The sequence below is a fragment of the Canis lupus genome, chromosome 6 (genome assembly GCF_011100685.1).
Source record: "Canis lupus familiaris isolate Mischka breed German Shepherd chromosome 6, alternate assembly UU_Cfam_GSD_1.0, whole genome shotgun sequence".
Lineage (NCBI taxonomy): Eukaryota > Metazoa > Chordata > Mammalia > Carnivora > Canidae > Canis > Canis lupus.
The window spans coordinates 7996628-8021029 of NC_049227.1; the positions used below are offsets into that span (position 1 = coordinate 7996628).

General features: G+C 47.1%; 1 protein-coding gene across 6 annotated transcripts in view; it reads right to left on the reverse strand.

Moving 5' to 3' along the window:
- The window catches only part of CUX1 (cut like homeobox 1), a 364561-nt gene that overhangs the window by 260835 nt on the left and 79324 nt on the right, over positions 1 to 24402 (reverse strand). The window lies entirely within an intron of this gene.

Below are 24402 nucleotides of genomic sequence, written 5' to 3' on the forward strand. Positions count from 1 at the left end.
GGGAGACATGGCACAGCCAATGACAATGACAAAGCAGAGGCAATGTGGAGGCATTGTCCACTCAGTGGGGCCCCAGTAGAAAGGCTAGGGGCGCAGCTCCTCAATGCCAGTTAGTAACTAATTGAAGCACAACCATGAGCATCTGTGGAGTGGGAAGAGTGGACCAGATCATGGGTCCCAAGTGGGGATTCAGTGGCCACCAATGGAAAGCAGAGGGGAGTCTAGCCCAAGGAGAGCATTCCTAACAGCAACAGGCGATCACTCTCCTCGGCTCACATAGGTCCATCTGCCCAGACTACCCCTCTCTCCCTGGGGCCTGCAGGAAGTGAGCTAGGACCTTAACACCTGGCACTTCCCCACTTGTTCCCCCGCCTTCCTGCAGGTGAGCACAGGTAATTAATACCAGTGAGACTGCCAGGGCACATCACTTACAGATCCTCCTAGGGAAAAGCAGTTTTGTTTCCTTCATGCACGAGCCGACGAAAAGCTGGAGCTACAGACCAGGGCAGGTCCCCACACTCACGTAGGGCTCTGACACCGCCCCCCACAAAGCCACCCTTTCTAGGAAGAGCTATCAGGAGGGCCCAGCGCAGTCCCCCTCTGCTCCCTCCTGTGCCTCTGACAAGTCAACCTCCTGCTCTCCAGGCTTCCATCACTCATATCTGGAATGGTCCAGTACCTGGAGAAAAATCAAGTGTTCTTCCTTGAGTCATGGCATAGATAGAGGGCTTGGCAAGAACCCGTGTGTGGCTCAAGTTGTGGTATTGTTTGATTAGATACAGATTACTTAAAATAACAAGGAACCTGAACTCTCATCAAGCAAGTGCTGGCTGAACACATCAGGGTGAGCCAAGCACTGGGTCACTATGCAGCCATGAAAAGCACAAGCCACGCTACAACAGACTGGACAGATGTCCCTGATACACTAGCTCATTAGAAGTACATGTGTGTGCTGTGATCCCAAAGTCCCTGACACACAGTAGGTGCTTTCCAATCTTACTGAGCAAAACCTGAGCCTGTATGTGTGTACATAGAGATACTAGAAACACGGTTTGCAAGACGTTAGCAGTTGTAAAACTGAGACAGCAGAATTTGAGATGACTTTCTGTTTCTTCATTAAATGAATGTTTTACAACTAGCCCGTATTACCCTAATACTAAGAATAAAACAAAACAAACAAACAAACAAAAAAAAACCCAAAGCTCTTTTCTTCCATTTTGAAAAAGCCAAGGTGTGCTCTATACAGGCAGAGTTCATAGATCGCTATAGGACTGCACAGGAATATCTCACTGACAAAGATAATGAACAAAGTGCTGCAATCAGGTCTGTCTCTGTGCAAAGACGAGCATTAACCATGTTCTCATAATTTACTTATTTATTTAATGATATTTATTGTAATGACCACATGGCAAATAACATGCAGTGCAGTGTATAGGGCAGTCACCAAAATTACATGCTGAACCTCCAAGCCAAAAGGTACTCATAAACCTCATCACTGCCTTTTTAAATAAAACTTCACGCTGTGAAGAGACATTGCTCCCACTCTACTCCTGCTCCTCCTCTTCTCTCCCGAGATCTCTGAGCCTGGCTCCTCGCTCAGCATCTGCCAGTGACACACAACACTAAAACCAGGCTCAAAGATGTCCCAGCTGAGTCCAGCCAACAGGTGTGTAGGAAAGCACCTACCTACTTTCTCTCTCTCTCTCTCTCTCTCTCTCTCTTTTTTTTTTTTTTTTACTTACCTACCTTCTCAGAGCTAGATGAATTATTCATTTTTCTGCAATTTGGGACCAGGTTGGGAAGGAAAGTGATGTTCACCAGACATCTACCTGTGTGCAGGGTGCTAAGCTACCATGAGCAGGGATGTGGCTGTGATGACTTAATCACAAGGATCCTGGGATGGATGAACAAACACCCACCCTAGTTGAATGGAGGTGTGGAGTAATTCAGTGACTTGCCAGCAAGCCAGTAGAGTCAAGACCAGGACCTAGAGTCAAGATCGGGACCCCAGGCCTACACTGCTCTGGGGATGGACGGACACACACACACACACACACACACACACACACACACACACACACTCTCTCTCTCTCTCAGCAGGCTGAGGTTCATGGCTGGCAGCTAACGGGCAAAGGAAAAACAGCAGGGGAAGAACACCTGGCGGCCAGGATCTTGAGGAAGAGAAGCTGCTCACTTTCTGCCCTGAGACACGTGGTTGGCAGAGCAAGAGGCAGCCGTTTCGGCCAGCTATTTGCAGTACGCAGCCAAAAGAGAAAATTGTCTGAAATAGTACTAAAGGCAGGTTGAGACTGAAAGACACATCTGCAGAAACTGGGCCTTCTGGAAAGAGAATTCAAAAAACTTTTGCTCTGTTTCACTTATTCTGTGAAAGCAAATCCATGAGCCAATGCATCTGCATTACAGACAGGCTGCTGCCCTGCTGGGAATAGTCCCGTTCCAGGCGCAATACTCCACCCTGTTAGCTTTGGGAGTAGCCTTTTTCTCCCTTAGTCATGCATTTTTGGAAGTCCTCCAGCCCTGGAGCTAAACCTGCCATACCCTAAAAAGGTAGGTGAGCAGGGCTTCTAGGATTTGAGTGTCTTTCTCCACCTACTGGAAAAGAAGTTGGGTGGTTTTCCGCCTAAACTAATGCACAAACAGACCCAGGAAGCGGTGGGTGTTGGCATGACTGGTAAACTGCTCTGACACCACTACCTACCAGTAAGATTGACAACTGGGGTGGGGGTGGGGGAGCAGGAAGGATTGGGGGAGCTGGGAGGCCCTGTCCCTGGTTCGTGAACTAGCAAGTTGTTCTTAGCATTTTCAGATCTTTTAAGGTTTGCACTCAACTGGAATTCAGCAATGCAAAAATGCCCCCTCAGAACCAGTGCGTCCAAAAGGCTTAAGTGGCGTAATTAAAAACTCAGAATTCTTCAAAGAATGTTATCTGTTGACTAGTTAATATAATAAAGGCTTCATTACTGAGCTGTGATCCCAGCATGAAATGAAGCAGACCAAGCTCAGGAATGTCAAGACATCAAAACTACTGGACAAGAAAGGAGGCAAATTGAGTCTCGAGATTGTGTGTGTGTGGGGGGGGGGGGGGGGGGGAGTGGGGGAGTGTCAAACCTCCAACCGGGAGACTAGTCTCGGCAAGAAAGAAATTCAGTAGCTTCGTAAAATTGATTTCAGGAAACGGATTCCACTGAGGTCCTTAGTTTTTTGAAGAGTTTGCCTACCATATGAAACAAAGATGCTACCTGCATCTTCCATTTGCATCATTCAGACTCTCCAGGTACGATGCGGAAAGACATGGTCCACAGGGGTAACCCACCACGAAGGGGGACCGAGGGAAGCAGCCCCAGGGCAGTGACAGAGGACACCCTTGTACAAGTCCTGGGGAGAAGCAGAGGCTACGACTAGCACTTCACTGACTTGCCCTTCAAAGCAAACTCCTAGAGGAAAAAGTAACCAGAAGAGAGACTAGCAGAGCTCCGAGGTCCCCCCTCCTCCGAGTGGGTTAGCCAGCTCCTACAAGCCTGTCAGGGGCTGAGGCTCCACCACCTCAGGTTGACAAGAACAAGCCGCCCCACTGGCTGCTTCCATGGAAACGAAGTCAGATTGGCAACAAGCCCCAGCTTTAAAAGAGCCACCTGTCTCAAGGAAGCCCAGCATGCTGCCCTTTGCCTTCTGCCTTTTCACATCTATTGCCTGGAGATGAGATGTGCAGGGTGGCTGGCCTCGGGGTGGGGTGGGGTGGGAGGAGTAGATCCTGCCTGTGTGCCCCCCAGCCCCTCTGAAGGTCCATCATGCAACTCTGGGGAGGACGGTGTCCCTCTCTGGGCCTTAGTTTTCTCGGAGAGAACTGGGCAGGGTGGGCAAGTGATCATTCCACCTTGCCACCCTCCCCTCCCCGCCGACTCCGCTGTGACAGCTTCCTTGGGGTCAGGCAGGGGTCTAGACCACTCAGTGCACATCTGCATTACGGCATTTAACTAATCAACCAATCAACAAATCCAACCGAGGATTATGAAGGATGTGAGGGATTGTTCCTACCTTCCTACCCTCTAAGCTGGAGAAAGCACATCACATAAGTTAAAAGACAGAGAAATCCAATAACAATATAAGGAAATACCAGAGGAGCATCTCCAGTTCAGAGAACAGAGGGAGCCAGACACTGTTTTACTGCAGGGCTTCTCCTGAGTGACAGCCTGCGACCTTCTATCCTGCCACACCTGTGACACCTGTATGCTTGACACAGGTCCCACAGGCCAGCTTCGCCCTTCATCTACCCCACTGAGGCTGGGGGGCTGGCAGCTGCATGAAGCCCATCTCTGCATGTGCCTGTTTCCAACAGCAGCACTCAGATCCTTCCTTCCCTTGGGACACAAGGACAGAAATTTGCCACTTTTACCAATGCCAAGCCCTCCTTCATTTTTTTTTCTAAGATTTTATTTATTTATTCATGACAGACACAGACAGAGAGAGGCAGAGACACAGGCAGAGGCAGAAGCAGGCTCCATGCAGGGAGCCCTAGTATATTAAATTCCCAACATGGGACTTGATCCCTAGACCCTGGGATCACGACCTGGACTGAAGGCAGACGCTCAACACTGAGCCCCCCAGTGATCCCAAGCCCCACGTCTTCAAGAAGACTGCTCATGTGGGAACCCTGGGTAGCGCAGCGGTTTAGCGCCTGCCTTTGGCCCAGGGCGCGATCCTGGAGACCCGGGATCGAATCCCACGTCGGGCTCCCAGTGCATGGAGCCTGCTTCTCCCTCTCCTTCTGCCTATGTCTCTGCCTCTCTCTCTCTCTCTGTATGACTATCATAAATAAATAAAAATTAAAAAAAAAAAGAAGACTGCTCATGTGGAGAACAAGGGTGAACAGCCCAAAGCAGAGACACGGCAGCGTATGGCACGTGATCAACCCTTTGTAGGGGTGCAAAGTGCACGTGCCCAGGCTGCCTGTTAAGCCAATCAGGAGTATCAGGCAGGATTAGGTGTGGGGTTGTGCACAGCCTTTTTTTTTTTCCCCCCACGATTTTATTTACTTATTTGAGTGAGAGAGAGTGAGCATGAGTGTGGAGTGAGGGGCAGGAGCAGAGGCAGAGGGAGAAGCAGACTCCCCACTAGCAGGGAGCCCGATGTGGGGCTCAATCCCAGGACCCTGAGATCACGATCTGAGCTGAAGGCAGACACTTAACTGACTGGGCCACCCAGGAGCCCCCAGCCACTTTTTTTAGATTTTATTTTTAAGTAACCTCTACACCCAACATGGGGTTGAACTCATGACCCCAAAATCAAGAGACATGTGCTCTACCCACTGAGCCAGCCAGGGGTCCCAGCTGTACACAGCTTTCAATGTCCCAGGAGATTGGATATTGGGGATCCTGAGCTAAGGGCAGTCCAATCCATTTACCAATGTCTCCCACTGTGGTACATGCATACAAGGGAATTCTGCTGAGCACCTTTTTAAGAAGGGAGGAAATACAACATGGCTGGTGGGAAGAAGCCGCACTCAAAGGCTGTGCGATCCATTTACACGGCATTCTAGCCAATGTAAAACTATGGGAACAGAACACAGACCAGGGGTCGCCAGGGGCTAGGGATGTGTCTGGGGACTGATCACAGAGAGGCGAGGAAGAATCTGGGAACATGGAGCTGCTCTATAGCTCCGTGGTGCTGCGGGATCACAATGGTACGTGTCTCAGGATTCACAAAGTGTTCACCTAAAAAGGCTGAACTCTACTGAGCATAAACTAAACCTGACTTTAAAAAAAAAATCTCTCTCCAGGTGAAGAATTGATTTTACACTAATACCTCTATGCTGTTACCAGAGAAGGAGTTACAGTGTAACAAAAAACAGGTCAAAGCACCTCTCACCACCCGTCAAGTACAAACCCTGGAGTAGTTAGACCAGGATACTCACTACTATAATTAATTCACTTATTCATCCTTCTCCCAGCTTTTCAAGGGGGAAGAGGGGGTTAAGTGTGGGTAGAACAGAGAAAGAATTTTCCAAACTTAACACGATCTCCTATTATTTATAAAACTCTTTGGGGCCTGCTAAACTCAAATCAGCTAGAAAGTGCTGGGGAGGAGGAAATGCATGAATGTAAAATCAATAACTAATATCATTAATGGGGAAAACAGGAGACTTGTTGGGCCTCTGGGCCAGAGATGCCATGCTCTGTGCTGCAGGGGGTGGGAGAGCCAGGGTGGCAGGACAGGTTGGTGGACGCAGACCTTGCTTGGCCACATCCCAGCCGGACGACTTCAGGCAAGGAAAGCCTTGGCCCTCTCTTCGGCATAATGGCGGGAGGACAGCCTGATTTGGAGGTCTGTGGGGTAAGTACACAGGGCACAGGTGCAAAGCATGTTAGCACAGCACCTGGTGTGTTATGGGTGAGCTATGAGCCTGACGCCTGTGATTGTTGTTACAGTCACACTTTCTGCTTGCAACATTGCTTTCATTCAGCCAAAGAACACACCCCACACACACAGGTACACAAGCTTATGTCTCCTACTTGGAGATGTCCTATGAAGAATACCACAGAAGCCACTAAACCCTACTCTGGGTGGGGGCCCCTCAGACACAGTTTCTGACCTCCAGACACTCTGGACATCCCACCAGTCCCCCTGAGGGAGCAGAGTTGCCAGCTGGTGGTTCCCGCTCCCTCCAGGACACCTCCCAATGTCCTTGCACCCCATTACCAGACCATTACTCTGGCCTAAGCCAAAGCCTGGGTGATCTCTGATCCAAGCCAGTTCTATGTAATCCTAGCAGATCTCTGTACAGCACTAAGGCCCCAGCCAGTCACATAGTCATCACATTTATGACAAGAGGCATTTCCATAAGGCTTCCTTGGATCCCATGAGGGAGGATTCCCTCCAGGAGCAACAGCCCTAATTTGTCACAAGGTGCTTTTCTGTGCACTGAGGCAGACCCTCCTGCTTACCCTGACTACCTGTGAGTCTTAGGTGGCTACTCCACACACAGTCCCTGAGCATCGATGACAACGTGGGGCATCAGATAAATGAAAACTATAGCTGGGTTTCATGGTACAGCACAGAAAACTTTCTGCTTCTTCATGGAGGAAGAAGCCATCCCAACCGAGGAGATCAAGGGAGCCTGGGTGCCCCAACCCAGTATAAATTCCTGAAGCAAGAAATTGCCGGGTGGGGGGGTGTTCTAAATGCAGGTCCCCAGGCCCTTCCCAGGAGATCATGTCTCACTATGTGTAGGGTGGGGCCCAGGGACAGTATTTTTAACAAGCACACACCCAGGAGATTTTTATGATTAGCTAAGTTAGGAAAATACTGACAGAGGGTGGTGGCTCCTGCATGACTGGAAGCAAAGCTGATTTCTTAAGCATTAAAACTAGGAGAGATGAGAAACATGACTTCCTAGCTGGGTGCTGCATGATTTCAAAAGCGTCAGGGCCAGCTTGAATAGGTAAAGCAACAGGAAACTTGGAAAGCCAGGAAGCCAGTGGGACCACAGGGTTGGTCACCCCCATGAATCCTTTCACCATCCTCAACAGATGCCCACCATATCCTTCTGCACACCTGGTGAGCAGGCACCACCACATATCCAAGAGCCAGGCCACAGCAGGGCATGGCCAACTGCTCTATCCTTCTAGTTTGCTTTGCCAAATCCCTCTGCCATCACCGGGGCCACTTCAAACCTTGCCCACCCCAACCCCCAAGTACTCGGGGCTTCCCTGCTTACCCCTCAACGGCAATTTCTTCTCCTACTTCTCCAGGTGAGTTGCACCACCTGGAACCTTCCATCACTTCTGGCCCATGCCCTATTATCCACCCGAACTCACTCCTGCCCTCCACCCGGGATCCTGACTCCTCTTCCCACTTCTGTGACCAAGATCTTCCTTCGGAATCACCCTCCTGCCTCTCATGGGCTCTTGCTCTCCCCATCCACTGACACCTAGCCGCAAGCTCAGGTCCCCTACAGGGTTGGGAAAACTGCCCTCTTAAACCTTGTCCTTCTCTGGCCACTGCCTACCTCTCCCTTGCCCTTCTCCACCAAACATTTCCAAAGTTCACAGTCTCTGCTTCCCCAATTCCACGATCAGGATTCCATGCTGGCATCTCATAGAACACGGTCCTATGTTTTGGTTTGCTGTCACCTCCACTCGAAGGTTAAGCAAGGAGAGGGCAGGCATCTGGGGTATTCTGTTCAGTGCTGCATCCTCAGGGGCTGGAACAGTGCCTAACGCAAAGGAGGTGCACAGTAGGCGTTTGCTCTATGGATCCGACCTACTACCATTTGCTAACTCATTCTCGCCCAGCCTGTGAAAGCAGCATCCCAGATGTTCTGGCTCCGCCTTTGTTCCGGGAACATCCACATGCTACACCACAGTGTGCAGCACCAACTATGCAACTTGGATATACGGCCACATCCCTCCTAAGTATATGCCCTGTGGCCACTTGGCAGAGGGAAGTCCAGGCTCTTTAGCCTCCCTCCAGAGGCTCTGCACCATGCCATTGCCCACCCCACCTGCGGCGGGGCTGTTCGCACCTGGTGATAGCCCCACATGGGCCCATACTGGCATAGGGCTCCCGCATCTCCCACGGGGCCCCTTCCCTTTGCCCCAAGCGGCCTCTGGGCACCATCCTTGCCATTTTGTCAATTACTACTTTTTACTGAAATGCTGCATCTCCATACCTGTTTCTGGGCTGGGGGTTGGGGACTCCCAGCACCTCCCAAGTGGCACAGGACCCAGAGAGGGCTAATTGAGGGGTGGGCCTCAGTCATTCCTGCCCCAGGCTCTCCGAGGCCAAAGTGCCCCGCAGCCAGCATCCGGCTCCCCTCCTCCTTCCAGGCCAGGGCAATGCTGTTTTCGCCTCCACTCCTACAGGACACGGCAAACCCAACTGCACTTTGGCCAGCAGTGACTTGAAACAAACCCGAAAGTTTACTTTGGAAAGGAGTTAATAATAAAAGTTGGAAGGCGTCTTTGGGACGATAAACACCTCCTTTCTCCTTTCTCCCAGCTTCTGGCACAGCACCTTCCCGGGTGGAAATGCTTTCTGGGACACAGCTTCAGGGCTCCCGCTGGTGAGGCCACCAAGCCCAGGACAGGAGGTGGATGCAGAGGGGGAAAGCAAGCCCCACAGGAAGCCAGGGAATGTGTTTCTCATCTACTGAAAGCAGCAATACCATTTCTTTTCATGTCCTCTTTTCATTCTTGGAAGAGTCACCAGAGGCTCAAAACCGAGAGTGAAGTTTTTAAAAGTTGGACGGACTCTTAAAACCCTGCACTGCACCAGGAGGCCTGAGTGATGGCCCCTCCTAGTTTTCAGAAGTAAATGCAGAAGCACAAGAGGCACCTTTTGATCCCAACAGAAATCATTCCATCAGTGCAGAAGATCTGTCAGAGCCATACCACCTAGAATAAACATCTCTGATAACAAAGTAATGTTATGATGACAAGAAGGCACTTAAAAAAATATCTGAAGAGCTAGCTAGGACTCTGAAATAAGCTAAAACAGAGAAGACTGTATTCCTTTTCATCCTCAGGTAGGAGGAAGGCAGAGTTTTTCAAGCTTATACAGCACAACTGGGCTTGCTTTTAGATAATAGCTTGAACAGTGTTAAATTCTGCATTTTAACACAACACTCTCCTTTAAACAATGACCTGCAATCCGTCTCACAAAGAGACTGAGGAGGCTACAGACTTCCTGATAAACATATTAAGGCTCCCTTGGGAAGAAACAATCCCTCCTCTGATTGGCCACAGTCATTTCAATGGGCTGAGACATATTTTATATTGAAAACTTTATTGACCAGCTAATGACGGGAAAGAGAAGGTTAGAAATTTCGAATGAAGCAAACTTCTTCAGAAAACCATAAATGGTCCTTCCGGCATTGTCACTACCATAAAAATCACTTTTTAAACTTTTACAATTAAAAACAAAACAAAACAAAACAACAACAAAAAAAAAACAGAAATAACTCTTTTTTTCATCATTCAAAGTGAAGCTCTGAAAGTTTTCCTAACTTAGGGCTGGAAGACACAATGATTATTTTTAAATGTCTGGTTAAAAATTAGAAAGTCTCAAAGGTAAGCCACAAGTATGTGAACTAGCCCTGAACATTTCTATTTCTGGTCAAGCACCAAACACTGTTATAAATGAATGAAGATATTCATCTTCACTTTATAACGAAAACAGTCAAATGCATTTAGGAAATGAAAAAAAAATCACTAAACCAGAAATTCTTATTTTATGTGCATCATGAAACCTACGGAAAATTATATAGAAATTAGTATGATCCGAATATCCTGATCCTTTTCTTCTGCCGGTTTTAATCAAAAGAAGAAAGAAAGAGGGGAAAACGTCTATTAAGAAATCTATGATCATAGTTGATAATGTGGGAAAACAGACTTAATCTTGTTTGCTTAAGAAAAAGGTAAATAGCTAGTTCCCAATTCTTTTTATAAAAACTAGTTCATTATTTTCTTTAAAAGGAAAATGTCCACTTAAATATAAATACTAACAAAGGCTCTGTATTTTTTTTCAAGATCTTCAGAATCCCTGGAATAATGCCTGCCAACTAAAACACCTACTATGAATTTAGTAATGGGTTATGCAAACATAAATTATAAGGCCAGACATTTTAAAAGGAAAAAAAGGTGATTTATTGACGTGCTGGAGACACGGCAGGATAGAAGCACTATTTCAATTTTCCATATATTCTTCAACACTGCAGATGTGTTAATGCAAAAAGAATTTTAAAATAAAAATGACTCTCAGCTCTTCTGGTTCTAACTTATCAGTTCAGTTACTTATAAAGGGTTACCATGGAACTCACTTCTCACACTTGTAATTAAGAAAACGAACACAAACATTTTATCTAATTTGAAGAACAAACTGATTTGAAAGAAAAAGAAAGAAATATATAAACATTTCCCATATATTAAAGGAGGAAAGGGAATCAAACCCCAAGTTCTGTTCTCCACGGTATTAAGCCCAACCTGTCCTCATCAAATTTTTTACTATTCACTTCATTCCTAACTCACAGGTCACTGGCAGAGGGGTTTCATATCACTGTGGGAACCAGCATTTTTTCTTTGGCAAAGCAATCATTTAAATATATATGAAATGCTTTTCGTGGCTTGTTTATATACAAACAGAATAAATAAAAATTTCCTCGTCGTCACTAACTTTTAATGAAAGGAAACAAGCTATCGCCCTTCCCTGAACAGGTCATGGGAATCACAGTGACCGATGAAAATCCCTAACACACATCATCAGTAAAGGGATCTTCATTTTTCTTCACTTTGTCAGTGGGTGACAGCTTCACGAATGGCCATTTCCGAAAGCACCACATAACTGGCTGAACAAATCTATCTCAAAACGAGCTAGAAAACTCTACTAATGAAGAGCGCATATTTTAAAAAGCAAGCACAAGAAGAACATCCCTCTGTCTTGGGCCCTATGCATTCCTCCCCCAAGAAGGCTAATCTGTGCTCATATGTGTGTGTGTGTGTGTGTGTGCACATGCGCACACGTGCACGCGCACACACACACACACACACACACACACAGAGGCACGATATGGGCTCCTGGCACTTTGATTATGTGAACACACCTGACCCCGGGGAAATAGGCTGAGACCAGCCCCATATTTCAGACAAACCAAACAGCCAATAGACAGTAATGGCTTTAAGCTACTGATGGCTGGGGCCAAAAATGAAGAACCACTTAATCTTCTGAACGAAACTGTCAATGTTAGGAGGCCCAGGGCTGACCTTCCCCCTGATCTTAATCACAGCCACCTATGATAACAGAGTGGGGTTTATTTTTGTGCCTGGCTCCAGACTACAATGATCAATCCTTCGGTTGTGACGATTCTCCATCCATACAATGAACTAGGGCAAGTTAAGAGCGTCTAGTTTTCACAGATCCCTGCAGCCATACACAGGATGAAATTCACCTAAGATCTAAAGTAATTCCATCAAAACTCTCAACACTTTATGAATAAAGCTTCTCTGAGCTAATCTCCAAATACAGCGCAATTCCCATATATGGCCCAACAGAATTTTTTAAATGGAGGTGGATAAAGGACTCTAAAAGTGATGTGGAAGCACAGCTTAGATGATTTTGAAGAGCGGGGAGGCCAGTCCCTTCCCCTACCAGATACCCAGGCTTAACAAAGAGATTGGGAAAGGTGGATCCCATGGTAAACGTTATGGAATGAGGGGCTCTCAAAAGACAGGTAAATCAGAGCTGCACCCAAGACCATCTACACAATATATTATAGGCCCAACGTGAAAAGCAAACACAAAAAAACTATTGAAAGAAAGCAGGAGACTGTCTTTATGCTATCAGCATGGGGCAGGTTTCTGACAAAAGATACGAGAAAATGTAAATTTTACAACTAAACCTGGAAAACATTTCACCTGCATTAAAATTAAAATCTACCGGTGACAACCGACACTGTAAACATAGCAAAAGGACAGGCCAACAGCCCAGGAGGATATACCAGCAAAGCACACATACAGCACAAGGTCTCAATTCAGAATGTTAAACTGCCCACAAGCTGGTAAGAAAAATAGTAAACAGCCCAACAGATAAAATAAGCAAAGGATACGAGCAGTTAAGACACTACAGATGAGGGATTCCTGGGTGGCTCAAGCAGTTGGGCGCCTGCCTTCGGCTCAGGTCACGATCCCACCTCAGGCTTCCTGCATGGAGCCTGCTTCTCCCTCTGCCTGTCTGTCTGTCCGTCTCTCTCATGAATAATAAATCTTAAAAAAAATATACTAAAGATGACACTGTACAGGCAAGTCATTGTACAAAAGGGTGTTCACCCACATTAGAAATAAGGAAACATGGCAAAAGTTGGCAAGGACACAGCCGGGAGCTCGCCAGTGGGAGTGACAGCACGCATCATCAAACGCAACTATTGGGCACATCAGACTGGTCGAGGCTGTGACTTAGGACCGCACTTCTGGGTGTCCACCCCACAAAATTCCTGAAGCCACTACTCCCCAGGGGAAGTATTATAATAAGAGAAGAGTGTCAGCAAACCAAAAATCCACATGCCATCTTAAAAGGTGATGGAGACATCTCCTGTGGTTCCCACACACAGCAGAATACTGTGTTACAGCTCAAATGAATCAACTAGATGCATAGAGGTAGCACCCAGGACTTACTCTCTAAAAGGTGAGGCACCCAGGACTTACACTCGGTGAGGCACCTGGGTGGCTCAGTCGGCTGAGTGTCTGCCTTCAGCTCATGTCATAATCCTGAGGTCCTGGGATGGAGCCTCGCATCAGGCTCCCTGCTCAGTGGAGAGTCTGTTTCTCCCTCTGCCTCCACCCATCCCCCCACTCATGTGCAGTGTGCACTCTCTCTCCAACAACAAAAAAATCTTATAAAAAAATAAAATAAGAAGTAACACTTGGTGAAAAAGGCAAGGTGTCAAAGGATATATACATATATAGCAAGATACCATTTGCATAGTACCATTTGTACAAACAGTAAAATACATGTACCCATACAACAACACACACTGCTTAGGAATGCATAAACACTGCTACAAATGCAAAAAGCATAAGAAAAGGAACCATCGGTTTCAGGATGGGGTTTCCATCTGAGGAAGAAGGTAGGAGAAGGAATGGAAGTGGGGTTTGAGCTACATGTGAAAGGTGTTATTTCTGTTTGAAAAAACAGGCATCAGAGGCAAATGGGCAAAATGTCAACATCTATCCAGCCCTCACGAAGGGCATGAAAATGTTTTGTTTTCTATACTTTTCAGTATGCGAGAAATATTTCACATAAAAAAAAATAATTAAAGCCATTACACAGCTTGGTGTACAAGAGAACTGAGTCCCCGCAGGGAAAAATCCTACGTTGAGGCCTGTGAGTGGGGCTCAGGGAAGGCGGGGGGGGGGGGGCATGTACCTTCTGGGTCCTTCTGCCTAAGTGGCTACTCCCTCAGACAAGTTCTTGAAAGAAATGCTAGGCACATTGTCACCGGCTGTCCAACCTCAGGCTACTTATCCCAGGGGCTCTTGGCGGCGGCGCCTCTCTAAAGCACCCCAAGTGCCCCAAGTAGGGAACCACTGGGGCAGGGGGGGTCCTGCAGCTAGAAGGTGCATCAGGAGGCAGTCACCCAGACCCTGTGCTTCCCGCTAACTGCACTGGGACGTCTTGCTGCTGGGGAGGCAGGGAAGGGCAGCTCTGAGGGTCTGGCCTGTCACTGCCAGAGCTCAGTAAATGCTCCCTGAGGACCTGCTCTGGCACAGACCTGCAGCCAGTCAGCCTGGGTTGAAAACCTCCAGCCAGTTTGGCCGCTTATTAGCTACGCTTCTTCCTACTCCTCTCTGGGCCTCAGTTTTCCTCTTTGCAATGGAGATAAACAGGGTGCTTACCTCACAGGCATCCTGAGTTCCGCCAACCCATCTGAAGTTGTTGGAACACTGGCGCGCACACACAGTACGTACTCAGTGTCAGCTGTTGTCACTGGCTATTACATACCACTGTGTCCCTGCAGCGACCAGAGCCCTCAAAACAGAATCGCCCTGGGACTCCAACTCCACACACTAGAAGGATCACCATGACTCTTAGCTGCATACCAAAATGAATTCTTTTTTTTTTTTTAAGAATTTATTTATTGATTCATGAGAGACATAGAGAGAGGGGCAGAGACATAGGCAGAGGGAGAAGCAGGCTCCCTGCAGGGAGCCCAATGTGAAACTCAATCCCAGGACCCCAGGATCATGACCTGAGTTGAAGGAAGATGCTCAATCATTGAGCCACCCAGGTGCCCCAACTGTCTCTTTCTTGACTGACATTCTTTCAAGACAGAAGGGAAGACTTTTCTATGCTCTGGTTATAATAATCCCCTAACCAATGCTTTTGAACTAACGTCAGATTGCAGGCTACTGGCTCCCGACTGGGTACACTCCCACAGAACACATACACGCTTGCACATACACACACCTTTAAATGAGTGTGTCACTTCAAAGTAATACTCAAAAATCAGTACTTTGGGAGCACCTGGGTGGCTCAGTAGTTAAGCATCTGACTTTGGCTCAGGGTGTGATCCTGGGATCCCGGGATCGAGTCCCACATCGGACTCCCCTCGAGGAACCTGCTTCTTCTCCCTCTGTCTATGTCTCTACCTTTCTCTGTGTCTTTCAAGAATAAATAAAATTTTTTTAAAAATCAGTACTTTTTCCTACTAATAGAAGAGAAATTGCTGACAAGTAATGAAAAGGCAGCTTCTAGAATCTAAAAGGAGACAGGGTAGCACAGTGGTTACAGCCTTGTTCTCAGGAGTCTGCTGCCTGGTAGGCAGGTGGCTGACAGACCATGAGGCGGGATTAGCGACACTTTCCTAGTGAAGGACCGGGAAACGTCTGTAATGCACTCAGCATAACGCTTTGCTCTTAGCAAATGTTTGATAAATATTAATAAACAACAGTGCGCTACAATTCCAACCAAATTTGATGGCCTTCACATTTGGCCATTATGCCTTACAACCTACACACGACAAAGGTATCTCTGGAGAAGATCTCCACAGAGTGACCTCCTCCATTCAAAATGCACTTCAGTGGAGGTTATCGCTCATAAAGATACATTGGGGGCTATATGAAAAGAAGAGCTTCCAAAGGGTGAGTCCAGCCCAAGTATTTCTATGAACAACCAAGTTCAGCCAAAGGGAGAGGAAAATGACCATCTCTATACATATGGAGGGAGCCTATTTTTATTTCGTTTAATACTCACGTCTGCAGTAGAAACCAGGTCTATAGTTACACAGACTGACAGGTCGAATCTAGGCTGTTAGAGGATTTTTATGACATTCATGTTCCTTTATGGCTTCAAAATACGCTCACGAACACAAATTCTCCTTTCAGAAGATTAGGTTTTAATAACGTACATACAACGCGCCATTTATTGAGCTTCTACTATTTGCCAAAGCTATTCTGGGTATTCTACAACATGTTGCCTGACTCATAACTCCAGGATAGTTGTCATCACTCCCAGTGTTTGGACGAGGACACGGAGGCCCAGAGAGGTTGTACAACTCGGTGTGGTGTCGACTAAACTTCCATACCACATGAATCCAATTACAGTCTCTTCCTCTTGCCAGTTATTAAACTCTTAGATAATTTGTCTGTTAGACTTAAAATAGCCCTTTAAAGACTGCTAGACACAGAAGGAAGCGACGCACGAGCTCAGGAAGGAAAGGGAACGGCGGCTGTGTCCACATTTCAGGGAGTAATCCAGACAGGCGTCCCCGCGGGGTTCACAGGAAGCAAGTGTGAAAAAAAAGAAAAAAAATAAAAATAAAAAATAAAAAATAAAAAAATAAAAAAAAAAATAAAAAGGAAGCAAGTGTGGCCTGGGGGAGAGAGGAGGTGACTCTGAGACACCACCTTGCTGCTCCTCGGCAGGGTTCCTGTGTCACCAACACACACACACACACACACACACACACACACTCTTCATTGATGACCTAAGAATTCACTTTTCTGGGCCAAAGGCAATTGAACAAAAGATGGTATCCCTCAAACTGCCAGAACTTCCTAACATCCAAACCAAAGAGCATCCAAGTCTCAGAAAGCAGAGGAATGGAACATGATGTCTGAAAGTAGCTGAATGATAAAAACAAATAACGATGACTGGGCTTTAAGCTGAAAGATATTTTAGGGACGCCACTGCTCAACAACCTGCCCAAATTCATCCTTTGCAGGGGATGGGAGGTGTATGTGTACAAAGGGGTATTTCCCATCTTTGACTCTAAATACTGCCCTAACTCCCTGAAGAACCCTCACCCCATCCATATTCACTCACTACCCTAGTGTCCTGTTTCACTTCTTTTTTTTTTTTTTTTTTTTTTTTTTTATTTATGATAGAGAGAGAGAGAGAGAGGCAGAGACACAGGCAGAGGGAGAAGCAGGCTCCATGCACCGGGAGCCTGATGTGGGATTCGATCCCGGGTCTCCAGGATCGCGCCCTGGGCCAAAGGCAGGCGCCAAACCGCTGCGCCACCCAGGGATCCCCCTGTTTCACTTCTGACCACCAATGGAAGTTATCCTGTCCGTGTGCCACATGTTTACTTGGTCACTATCTGCCTGCCCTTCTGTGAGAGCTGGAACCTTCTCTCAGTCCCTGCTGTCTCTCTCCAAACCTCAGATTGCCCCTGGCCCCTGGCAAGCACTCAGAGCTACTTATGAAAGGGAGGGAGGGAGGAAAGAACACAGGACAGAAATGTTTTCTGGGCACCTATTTTATGTTCCATCCATCTGATTTCATTCCACCTGCCTAGTAGCTGGGACATGATCAGTCCTGCAAACATACACAGGTCCTAGTCTCAGAATGTTTAGTGAACTTGGTCAAGATCATCTGGCCCAAATACCCACTCCACTCCCAACATGAAGCTAGACATTTACTTCCCTGGAATCTCACATGTTTCTCACATGATTCCCCCCAAGTATGCATGATATATACTTCTGTAGATGAAGGTGCTAGCACTGGACTCTCACTCCATCTGCTCAGGCCCAAGTTAATGCCCCTGCTCCACAGGCCTCCTGGTGCCTTGGAGCACACTGCAGGGTCTGCCAGGAATGCAGGGCAGACAACAGGGCAACTGGCCAGTGACTAAGTTGTGTGACTTACACCCATCACCCCCTCACACACGAGGCAGGTTTTCTCTCCAAGGCACCCCAAAGAGGAAATAAACCTCTTGGGTTGATCAGCTGGCTTAAAGGGTTTAATCGGTAACAGTTAAAATTCTCACTTTTAATTTTTAAACTTTTTCTAGTTAAAGTCTTATTATAACTTAACGGTAGGTGATTCTAGAATGATTAAACATCTGAGCTGATTATTTGAACTTTATAGTTTTGTCAGATACCAGAGTAGCCTTCTGGAAACGAAGCTGGTACTGCCAAGATGAAAATTCACCAGCTACTTTTATAGGGGGAGTTTGTTCAGAGTATCAGAGAGAACAAATGAATGATTTCCTACCCCCACAAAGAGAGGCACTGACAAAAGAGTTGGAGGGAAAAGTCACATACCATAAAGTTTACCCTTTAAAAGTATACAGTTCAGTGGTATCTGACATATTATTCACAGAGTTGTATAACCACTGCCACTATCCAATTCCAGAACAGTTTCACCACCCCAGAAAGAAACTCCATAAGTGTTATGAGTTACCCTTCCCCGGCAGCCACTTATCTACTTTCTGTCTCTGTGGATTTTTGCCTCTTGTTGACATTTTGTATAAATGGAATCATGTGGCGTTCTGTATCTAGCTTCTTTTACTTAGTATAATGCTTTCAAAGTTCATCCATGTTGCAGTGGGTATCAGGGCTTCATTCCTCTTTATATAAAGCCGAATAATACTCCTTCATATGGACAGACCACATTTTGTTTATCAATTTGTCTGTCGATGGACATTTGGGTTATTTTTACTTTTTGGCTATTTTGAATTATGCTGCTACGAACATTCATGTGCAAGTTTCTGTGTGGACATGTTTTCAATTTTTCTGGATATATACCTAGGGGTGGAAATGATGGGTCAGAGGATAATGCTATGTTTAACATTTTGAAGAAATGCCAAAGGGAGGCATTTCTTGAATTTGTTGGTTTTTTAAAAATTCTGTACAAAGAAATAAAATTGAAGCATCAAATAAAATGTTGCTAGCTGCCTGTCTGAGAAATGAATCTTGCAGAGTAATTTGCATTTTTGAGAATTCTGTTTTAGGGACTCCTGGGTGGCTCAGTGGTTGAGTGTCTGCCTTTGGCTCAGGTCATGATCCCGGGGTCTACAGGGAGCCTGCTTCTCCCTCTGCCTATGTCTCTCTCATGAATAAATAAATAAAATCTTTAAAAAAAATTTTTTTTAAGAATTCTGTTTTATAAAGAAAAGATTCCTAAATAAATGCTGTAAATATGGCTAAGACTTTTTCATACTACAGTTGTTATCAAATGTCCATGATACCAAGTGCATGGCTCAATACAAAGGCCTTGCCCTTGGAAAGTGGGAGAAAGTAATTGTACTAGAACTGAGCAGTGTGTTGGGGGGATATCTAGCTGTGCCCAGACTGCACCCCCTGGCCTTCCAGGCTTACAGGCCTCCTATTCCATGCCTTCTCTGAAAGGTCCAAGTCCCGAGGGGCATGTCTGTTCTGCCCTCCTCTATGAAAGTCACAGTCTGTCAGCTGACACTGTGGGTCTTCAATGAACCCACTCACATGTCCAGTGAGAAAGAAAATTTATGCTGGTGTTTCTAGTTCTTTTGTGGGAATTGATTTTAGATTCTTATAAGGAGGGAAGCAAAAGAACAAAAAACATGGTAAAACATAGAACAGTGGTAAACTGAAGATCCAGGCTGGTCTCCTGAGCCCGTCCATCTATCTGTAGAAAACACGAGTGGAGAATGTGCTCAGGGCTCAAGTCAAATGTTGCCAGGTGTTGCTAATAACATCTAAACAGGGTTGCACAGTCAAAAAGACACAAGGAGTCAGTCACATGTGAGCCCAGGAACTCCCCCACCCCTACTCCACAATGCAATGGTAACACAATCCTTGCCAGGGACCCCTGCAGGCACCCCCCCCCCACCGCTTCCCCCACTGCCTCCTGAGCCCTGGCCACACGGGCTCAAGGCAGCCCGTGCAGGACGTGTCCATCTGCATCGCAACTTGAAGTGACTCTCTTTTTCCAGGCTGAGTCACTCCCTGCAGTGGCTATATAAAGGCTTGGAGGCAGTGACCAAATGCATTTGGGCCTGGGCCACGGCTATATATTACTCCCTCCACCCTCCCGCTGCCTGCTGACTCCCCCTCTCATGGGGTATGCAAGAAGACTCCTAAAGCCTGCAGTGTTGTCCTCAGCTCGGCAACAGGGACCAGGTAGCCTGCGGGGGAGGGGACAACCCATGCTCTCTTTTCTTGCTCCAGTAGTCCAGCCTGATCAGTACAGAGATGACCGGGGCAGTCCTGAAGGAGGTGTCCCCCCCTACCTCCGCCAGAACCTATCCCTGGCCCAAGCCCCACTTGCCAGAGGTGGGAAGGGATCCACAGACCTAGTTCGATTTGCAGATGACAAAAAAGGTTTCTTTCCAAGTTGTATCTTGAGATGACTCTGGGGCTTTTACAAGTTTCCCAGGAATGTAAAATTCAAAAAGCACTCCAGCCTGGGACACAAGGGGCGAATAAGATTGTGCCACCCAGGAAATGAACTCCAGTGAGCAGGCAGTCAAGTCAGCCGCAAAGAGAATGTTCCCGGTCACAGATCTCCTAGGACTGCCTTCCAGTATAGACATGAGCCAGGAAGGGGCAGTCAGTCCCGGCCCAGCCCCCAGGCAACCAGGCCCACAATTGTCAGGGCTGCACTGGGCTCTGCCATGATGATGGGAGCCAGACGGAACCCTGGACTTGGGCAGGAGGGACACAGAAAACACGACCCCGAATGTGAGTGTGTGTGGTGGGCCAGGTGTCACGATGGTTAATGCTCCGAAGAGCCAGTTGAGGCAAGAGGTTATCAGAGCAGAAATGACCAGGGAGAGCCCCCAAACGGCAGCTCAGTCAGTGTGGCCCCTTCTATAGGAAACATAAATCAACCTAGCCAAGGCAGGCAGACAAGTGCCTAAGACAGATTCCAGGGTAGCAGCTAGACACACGGATGGGACAGAAGTGAGCCCTGAGGGTGGTTTTGTGATAAAATCCCTGCACCCCGGGTCTTTGCTTCCCCTCTTCTCCTGCCTGCCCCTGCCCCCCAGCAGAGGATGGTTCTTCTCTACTGAAAAGAGCTGGAACAGAGCAAAAAAAGAGCCCCTGCTCTCTGTGGAAGCAAACTGAACACTGAGGACCTTTCTTCTGAGAGGAGAGCTTTCTATTCCAAGAGCCAGGCCGGTGCCCTGTGAGCTCGCCGCAGGGGCCTGCACCCTGTTCAGGCTCAGAGCCTGGCAGGTAAGAGCGCCAGTCCAGGGCCTACCATGCCTGGGCTCAAGTCACAGCTCATCCGAGCAGAGACTGCCACATTCTAGAGACTAACTGGCCCAAGGAGCCAACTTAACTGACAAAACAACAAGAGAAAAGGAATTCCAAAGTAGAATCCTGAAACCCTAGCACCGTCCCTTTCAAGGTCCCTGACTTTTAAGAAAGGACTCTGTTTCTAGGAGTGCAGAGCTGGCCCAGCATCCTGGACTAGTTCTAGGCAGTGCCTGCATGCTTCCATGTCCCGGGTCATCTGGTCTGCAATCGGCTGTGTCAACACAGCTGCCATCTAGGGCATCAGAAGCCATCCTGGCCTGTTCCTGGGATCCCTAATCAAAGCCACAGAAAGGCAAAAGGCAAGTGCTTTCGGGCCTACATTGCACACAGTTCTACCACCGCCAAGCTTCCAGAAAGCTACTGCTGCCCTGCCTGCGTACCTGTCACCAGCCTAACTTTGCCCTTCACCAGCCTCGGGCAGGAGGAAGGCACTGGCCCTGGTCATCACACTGGGGGTGGCCCAGTTCCCCCACCTGTCTCCTACCCCCCAGCTCACTAGAGCCCTCCTGGCGTGGCCCTCCTGCGTCTTGCAGGCTGTGTTCTAAGCTCGGGGCTCTGGGATGAGCTCCAAGGAAGCCAGGAGAACCTAGGCAAGCATGCGCATTTCTTGGGCAGCAGGTCCTTTCCACTTAGCATTAGAACCAAGGCTCAAAAAGCAGCCCCATTTACCTACAGGAAGGATTACAGAGGCCTACATGGCTTACACCTTTATTACCGCTGACAAAGAATATGTTTCTGGGGGGGAAGTCTGCATTCAGAAGATTCCAGTTATACCATCCTAGCCGTTACCATGCCAGATCAGGATGCTCTGCTTGCTGGTAACAAAGATAAGGAACTCTTTAAGAACAAGGATAGGACTGTATCCTCAGGGTGGAACCATTTGGCACATGGAAAGTGCTCACAAAATATCTGTAAAATCATCACCTATTACCACAAACCAACTTTTTAAATACTTTAAGCTGAAACTACCTGCGTTTGTTGTGTTTTCTTAAAGTCCTCGGAGCTAACTTTAAGGAGCATAAATCAACTGTGCTCCACAGTATATATCCCAAGTTCATTCCAGTAAGAAACGTCCTGGACTCTAGATGCGAGGCTTGGGCAAAGCCCTCCACACCCTCATGCAGAGAGACACATACACAATTACACCAACACAAATACGCACCATATACACACACATAAATACATGCCATAAACACACAAAAAATATATACCATACACATATACACACAAATACACAGCACGCACCACACATTCACACCACACATGCCACACACACAAAGTCATACCATACACACAGAAAAAAAATATACCATAAAACATACCAAACACATACAAACATACAAAAAACATACCATACACATACAAACACAAATATACAAACACACAAAATGCAAATATCATACACACAAAAATACACACCATATACATATGCATACACACCATACATCTACACACAAATACACACCATACACACACACACACACACACAGCAACCCTGTGAGCTAGGCCCTATTATTACACTTTGGGTAGGTGGCAAAACTGAGACTTTGGGAGGCTAAGTAATCTGCAGTGCCACCAGGCTGTAAGTCACCTGAGGTAATCTGGATGGAAAGTGATAGAATCTAGAAATACCCCAGTCTTTTATGCTCAACTCTCAATTATTAATTCAATATGGAATGGATGTTTTGTTACAAAATTAAAATTAAAAACCACTTTTCTTTACAAGGGACTTTTTTTTTGAATCAAAGCAATGTATAAAACTTTATTTTTGAAGTAACTGCAATGTTCTCCAAATTGATTACAATTTGGGGGTTAAAAAGTCATAAGCAATAATATTAACTGACTGTGAATGTATTAATTTAATGACATAAAATTGAAACCCGGATGGCTCAGCGGTTTAGCGCCACCTTCAGCCCAGGGTGATCCCGGGGTCCCAGAATCGAGTCCCACATCAGGCTCCCCACATGGAGCCTGCCTCTCTCTCTCTTTCTCTCTCTGTGTCTCTTATGAATAAATAAATAAAATCTTAAAAAACATATAAAATTGAAACTTAAATTTAAACATGTCCTTTAAATGAGAAACCTTCGCAGCTCTGTCCAGCACAGCACCTGCTCCTCCTGTGGCTCCTCCTGCATGTCCTCTGGTAGCTCCCAGCCTCCTGCAGAGCCCACCTTTCCCTCTGTACTTGAGCTTTTCCAGCTACGCTTGGGCAGGGCCAGGTTGGAAAATATAAACTCCCTATCAGGAGACAACCTTACTCACTTTGGACTTTTCTCTGGTGCCTAAGCCTGCACATGAGATCCACTAGATGTTCAACAGACACTAGGAACACATTTTCTTCCCAGGAACAATGAGGGAATCCAGTGTTTTCACCAGCCATAGGCACACTGGGTACAAACCAGTGGGCACACCACCAGCCCTGGCTCTGCCACACTGTCCACCCTGGAACGAGGGCCTTGTCCTCACATGGCCAATTTTGTGTCCACCTGAGGAAGATGCCTTTCCTGCCAACAAGCCGATTTTTTTTTTTAACCCCTGAGAACAAAGTTCTAAGCAACCTTCACTTTTCTATGTCTAATCTCTCATAGAGTTTCCCCTACAGTAAGTGTTACTCTGCTCAGGTGCTGAGTGATCTGCCCAGTCACAAGAAATAACTAAAGATGGGAGAAATATCAGGGCCCCTCTGCGTTAGGACTCCAAACAAACAGACAATCCAACATCCTCTCCCGATCCCAGGTCCTGCACTCACCAGAGCCCCAACATGTGCCACCAGAACCGCCCCCCCACGCACACACACATACCCCTTCCCTCCGTGTACCCTACAGGACTCACCCCACACCCATTCTGGTTTAAGTGGCTTCACTATTTACAGAGAATTCTGGTTGGTTGGTGGCCTACGTGAACCTATCTTCTCCACCAGTTTGTGGGCCATAGGGACTCCACACAGTTTTCAAGGATGGACCTGGATAGGAAAATGCAAGGGGCGGTGCAGGAGCCTGCAGGCAGCTTCACGCTTCCCAGCTTCCTGGAAATTCCAGTGGCAGTGAGACCCTCCTTAGTGCAGAAGGAGAAGCCTGAGTGACTGCTAGCCCTGCCCAGCTGGCAAAGGCCAGGAGCAAGCAGGATGGCAACCTTCCTTCCCCTGCCAGGTGTGTTCTGGGAGCCCCTTCCCTATGGAAGAAAGGGTCTAAAAAACATGCCCTGCAAAAAAAATGCATCAAATGGCATTTACCACTCAAGCTGCTTCTTCCCCAACACTCTGGCGCCTGCGTCCCTTGCCCACGTTTTCTCCCCAAATATTTATTCTGAAAATAGAGAGTTGTTTGTTTCCCAAAATGAAGCCCCTCTAAATGCTGCCTTTGAAACA